A 6,375-nucleotide genomic window follows, 5' to 3' on the forward strand; every position below is an offset into this window, starting at 1 on the left:
GAGGAAGAGGGGCTGTGTGCTGATGACCGGGGGCGGGGGGGGGGGGGGGGACGGCTTGCAGGGTATACCCTTTGGTTGGTTAATGATGCATGGAGGGGATTGTAACCATAGCAATGAAATGATATAATATATGATAGGATGAGTGTAAAACTAATGTTCTCCCATGTAAACTATCACATAATTCACAATAAAACATTTTTAAAAAACCAAAAAAGGTAGCGGTAAATACTGTTAGCTCATGTTGCATGAAGGGGATTATAATCGTTGCAATGATAGGATGAGTGTAAAACTAATGTTCTCCCATGTAAACTATCACATAATTCACAATAAAACATTTTTAAAAAAACAAAAAAGGTAGCGGTAAATACTGTTAGCTCATGTTGCATGAAGGGGATTATAATCGTTACATTGATTTGCTGAATGTAAAACTGATGAGCTGCCCTGTAACCTTCACTCACTCAATTCACCCTAAAAGCTTTTTTTTTTTTTTTTTTTAAAAAGGTATTTGAAATTAACAAATCATTGATTTTGCAGAATTCTGTCATGCCATCTCCAGCATCATTTCTATCACCAAGGGAGGCTTCGAAAACTTTGTGGCAAATGAAATGAAAAGATAATGGAATTTTTCCATGAACTTTTTTAAAGCCTCCACTTGTATATGTATATAAATGAAATACCTATATAGGAAACACAGTCCCCTGGTAGTATAGTAGGTTAAGCATAAAGGATAATAGCCAGAAAGATGGTCATCTGGAGAAAGATCTAACAGTCTGCTTCATCACATATTTCTAGCCTCAGGAACCTCTGGAGTAGTCTACTCTGTCCTCTAGAGTTGCTATGAGACAGGACTGACTTAATGGCAGAGGGTTAGTTTGAAGGGGAGGAAGGGGATTATTTGAAATGCATTGGCTTTCTTAGCAGAATAGCAGAAGAATTTCTAAATTTTGTTTTGTTTTCCTGTTTAACCTTTAATGATATTGTTGATAGGTGCCATCAAGTCAGTTCTGAGTCATATTGAGCCTGTATAGGGTTTCGAAGGAGCAACTGATGGGTTTAACTGTGACCTTGAGGTTAGCAGTCCAGTGCTTATTCTACAGCACTGTACCAGGATTTCAACCTTTAATAGTGATTGTTTCAGTTAGCACAAGTCTTGGTGTGGCTCTGTGATTTAGTGCTCTAGACTATGAGGTCAGTTTGAGTCACAAAGTTGGCATTTCAAGCTTATCAGCCTCTCCTCAGAAACCCTGTACAGGGCCACTATGGGTTGGAACTCATTCAACGGCACTTAACAACAAAACATTTTATTTAACAACATGCAATATGTAGATGATATAACCTTGCTTGCTAGAAATGAAGAGGACTTAAAAACACTTATTGATGAAGATCAAAGACTATAAACCTTCTATATAGATTGTACCTCAGTGTAAAAAATAAATAAAGATCCTCACTAGTGGAGCAATAAATAACATGATAAATGGAGAAAAGATTGAATTTGTCATTCATTTTTCTTGGAGATACAATCAGCACTCATGTAAACAGCAGTCAAGAAATCAAATGACATATTGCATTAAGCAGATCTGCTGCACAAGACTTCTTTAAAGTGTTGAAGAGCAAAGAGATCAGTTTGAGGAGTAAGATACACCTGACCCAGACCATTATATTTTCAGTGGTTGCATATGCTTGTGAAAGTTGGACATTGAAAAAGGCAGACTATAGAATAGAATTGATGCATTTGAATTATGTTGAAGAAGATGGTTAAAAGTAGCACGGAAAACAAATCTGTGTTGAAAGTATGGCCATAATGGTCCTGAAAAGTCAGGATAGTGAGACTTGTCTCTCATAGCTCAGACATGTTATCGGGAGGACCAGTCCCTGGAAACGTATATCATGCTTGGAAAGTGCAGGATTAGCGAGAAAGAGGAAGACACCCAACTAGATGAATTGGCATAGTGGCAGCAGATATAGGCTACACTTAACAACGATTGTGTAGATGGCACAGGACCGGACGGTGTTATGTTCTGTTGTACATAGAGTTGCTATGAGTCAGAACCAGTTCAGTAGCACTTACCAACAAGAACAAGTTTTATTAAACTTAAGCCTAGTGTGGCACTTTAAGATAAGCACTGGACTGCTAACTGCAAGGTTGGTGCTTCAAACCCACCAGCCACTCCTTGGAAACGCTATTCAGGGTTGCTGTGATTCAGAACTGACTCAATGGATCTTAACAACAACAGACCTGGTTAATTCTGACTGTACTTATCTAAATAGTTTAAATTGCTGAAGGAGCATCTGATGCTTCAATTAAGATGTCAAGTGTCTTGTATTCAAACTCTTCTTCTATTTTTCTTAATCTATAAAAGGAGAATTGTAGTACTTTTTGTTATGTAAAATAGAAACACAGGGGCTCAGAATTTAAAATAAGACTGTCAGTCTCAAAGAACACTGAGCAGGAAGAAGAACCTGTACATGTATATTGCTTGAAGAACTTTTATTCTGTCATCTTCCAAATGCATCAAAATTATAGGCTTTCTGTTCTGTTTTTCATATAACTAAAGACCCTTTCCAAAGCCCCTGAGTAGTATAGATGAATAACACACTTGGCTCCTAATGGAAAGATTGGTTCCAGTCTAGCCAAAGGCACCTTGGAAGAAAGGCCTGACAATCTACTTCTCAAAATCAGACCTTGAAAACTCTATGGAAGAGAAGAGGAAGGGCTGGTTGATCCAAGGTGTTATGAGACCTGGGGACTCCTATACCCATGGACAAGGACCTAGCCATGGAGGGCTAGAGCTGAAAGTGAAGTGTCCAGCTGATTTGACAAGAGGGGAGATGTACAAGAACCCCCAGACTTGCCAATAGCACACATTTGACCTCGTTTCAATGGCTTGATGATCAGAACTCGACTAGAGGAAAATAAATTTGGTAAAGGAAAGAAGTGTAAATTGCTGCAATTTGATGAATTTAACCTATACTTGTGGGTGTAGTAGCTCAAAATACTAACCGAGAGTGAAAGAGCCTTCACATCAAGGATCAAACATATCCCCTCTGTACACAGGGTTGATGGGGATGAGAAATTTAGACACTGGCTACCTGAAATGGGGGGTGAGGGCAGCTATAAAGGCACGAAGTGGCTGGCTTACTAGTTTTTAATAAGGAGTTTAGTTTCAGAGTGTGCGGGGAACGTAGAATCCCCACTGAATATTTTTCATCTAGTCTAGATGGATCTGGTGAAAGGAGATGGGGATAAGATTCTTATGATTCAATAGTGAATAATTGTTATCATGACTAATTGTGATTGTCACAACTGTAAAAGTAGTTTTGTAATATAAAGAAGGGAGTAGTTAATCTTATAGTCCAGGAACAGAGAATCCTAGGACCATCAAGGGAGAAGGGTATGAGCGGAATGCGGGTCCCTATCCAGAGAAGCAGCAACACCAGAAATAGAGGCAGAGATGAGGACTCTAGACTCATTGAAAGAGAAAGGCTGTGTGCTGGTGGCCAGGAGGCAGGCTTGGAGGATGTGCCCTTGGGTTGTTTAAATGATTATATATTCCTAAGTGTTTCTGTGTCTATCAAAACAAAAAACAGGTCATGGAAGCAAATACTGTTGAATGATGATGCATGGAGGAGATTGTAATCATTGCAATGAAAACCGATTATTCTCCCATGTAAACTATCACTCAATTCACAATAAAAGCTTTTTTTTTTTTTTTTTAATAGTATTCTTATGAATAAACCCACAAATCGGGGGGAAGGGGAGAAACAACTCTGTGGAGCATAGTTCTACTCTGACACACTTGGGGGTCATTATGAGTCTAATCAACTGAGTGGCAAATGGTTTAAGGGATGAGACATTTAGCTAAAGAAGAGGTAGAAGTCCTCTCAAATTCTGCAGAGGGGAGGAGATCTTGGAGTCACAGGTTAGCAAAATTCAGAAGTTACATGTAAGAAGGTCTGTTACAGACAGTTACAGTACTTATCCAACAGTGAGGGACAAGACTTAAGGGTCTTATCAGATTTTAAGTTTTTATTTAACTGGTAGTTAACATATAGCTCTATCTATTATGGTGGCAGATTTCTTTATAATCCCTTATGATTGTTTTGAGGATCAAAGAGAATAGCCTGCTGAAAGTATCTTGCATACACCTGATATCTAGGCAGAGATCAATACTTTCAGTTTCTCCTACAATCTAGACCCATTTCTGGAAGAGCAGAATGCCATCAAATATTTATTTTCTTTAAATAATACTGTTGTCCTTTCTTGTACTCCTGGATAATCACATTTTGAATTTTGTTCGTTCATTCACCAGATATTCTTTATTACCTTTGTGAGTTCAAATAGAAAAGTGGTAGAAACAATGGAAGTGTACTTAATTTAGGATTCTGCTGGGCATTGATTCCAATCCAAACCCAACCCACTGCCATCCAGTTGATTCCTCCTCATGGTGACATTATAGAACAGAATAAAACTGCTTCTTTAGGGCTTCCAGGACTATAAATCTTGAAGGGAGCAGACGGCTTCATTTTTCTCCTGCCAAGTAGCTGGTGCATTTGAATCACTGACCTTGTGGTTAGCAGACCACTGCTTATGCCCCACTGTACCACCATGGCAAGCATAAATATTTGCAGAATGTATTTCTTTTTATTAATTTTCTTAGCATGACGTCTTTTCCTACCTTTTAGTTTAACATTTCAGAAAAATAATGAAAAAATTTTTAAATTTGATGAGTGATTTTTTTAAACACGGCTTGGTTTTAATATTTGTGTATAAATTTTCCAGATTAGAAGTAAGAGAACATAAGAATGACAACCCAATTCAAGGATACAAAAAAAAAAAAAAAAATCCAAGTTAAGATGGTAGTGATATAGTAGCACTGCAGCTAGCAAATTAGTGCACTAACATATAAAATATGTTATGTATCCTTTAGAGAAAGGCTGGGATTGGTATGTGTGTGAAGGTTTTCAGTACATACTTTATCAACAAGCCGAAGCCTTGAAGACCCTTGGAGTAGGTCCAGAGTTAAAGGTAAGTTTATTTATGCCTCGATGTAAGCTTAACATTTTGTTGTTTGAAGAACAGTAAGATTTAGAGTAAAACTGAGGAGAAAAGTATTATCACTAATAATGCTATGTTGTTGTTGTGATGTGCCTTGGAGTCATTTCCAACTCATAGCGACCCTGCATACCATTTCCAAGGCTGTAAATCTTTATGGGAGCAGAAAGCCTCATCTTTCTCTTGCGAAACAGCTGGTAGTTTTGAACTGCTGACCTTGCGATTCACAGCCCAATTCGTAACCACTACGCTACCAAAGCTCCTAAAGCTTAATGTGTCTTGCCCCAAATCACTTCTATTATTAGTAGAGGAACTGAGTCCTGAACCCAGGTCTCTGCGCTCCCAGTCCAGAGAAGTTTAGAGTCACTAAAGAGTGTCAGAATAATGCTATAGGTACTAAAAAATCATTTTTGATATTTTTGTTTTACTCTTTTTATTAGTCCAGCAATTCCCAAAGTGTTTTCTGCAGGTTGTAAATAAATGATGTATCTCAAAGCAAAATAAGAACAGTAGTCATAGTGAAACAGGTGACTTAATAGACGTATTGCTGCTTTGTATGTGTTAATATGCTCACTTAATTTGGCAAGGGGATGTAGTATGCAGTATTCCCAATTTAAGAATGGAATAATTTGGTTCTTGTATGTGTGTATATTGCGTCTTTCAGGTCTTGAGTTCAATAAGGCTGTGCTTTAATGAATGATTCATGAAACGAGTGCTTCTCACACTTGGATGTGCATCACAGTCATCTGAAGTGCTTGTTAAAACACACAGTCTCTGATTTAGTCTGTCTGAAGTGGCACCCAAGAATTTGCATTTCCAATAAATTCCCACATGACACTGAAGCTTCTGGTCCAGGAACAACACTTTGTGCTGACTCCCTGGAGTCACATTGTATTGCTGCTGTTATTTGAATTTTATATCCTTTCGTCTAGTTGAAAACATTTCAGAAGTTCTTCAGAAAATCTTTTAAAATCCATTTACTTAGAAGCAAGTAGTTATAGTACAGTTGTTCCATGTCCATCATTGAGAACTAGTGCTAAGAGATCCAGTCTAAGTGGGGAGAGGACTTTGTGTCACATCAGTAAACATGAAATGAAATCGTTTTTTATACTTACATTATCTAACTGCAATAGGGTCTCTACCCACTTCATTAGAGAATAATTTTGAAGTTTCTCTGAAATTAGCTAATGAGCATAGTTGTTCAACCTGATCATTTAAATGGCTTGGAATGGCATCATGACAAGAGCACAGGCTCTGGTTGTTGTTGTTGTAAGGTGCCATCGAGACCGAACCGACTCATAATGACCCCATGCACAGCAGAA

The 6,375-nt window shown here is 38.0% G+C and overlaps 1 protein-coding gene across 1 annotated transcript in view; it reads left to right on the forward strand.

The window, feature by feature from the left end:
* TAF1B (TATA box binding protein (TBP)-associated factor, RNA polymerase I, B, 63kDa) overlaps positions 1–6,375 on the forward strand; it is a 124,134-nt gene that overhangs the window by 11,205 nt on the left and 106,554 nt on the right. Inside the window, exon 3 of the mRNA XM_006863988.1 lies at positions 4,929–5,026. The gene's annotated coding sequence lies outside the window, so the exon portion shown is untranslated. The remainder of the gene's footprint in view (positions 1–4,928; positions 5,027–6,375) is intronic.

Source organism: Chrysochloris asiatica, unplaced genomic scaffold, assembly GCF_000296735.1.
Source record: "Chrysochloris asiatica unplaced genomic scaffold, ChrAsi1.0 scaffold00058, whole genome shotgun sequence".
NCBI lineage: Eukaryota > Metazoa > Chordata > Mammalia > Afrosoricida > Chrysochloridae > Chrysochloris > Chrysochloris asiatica.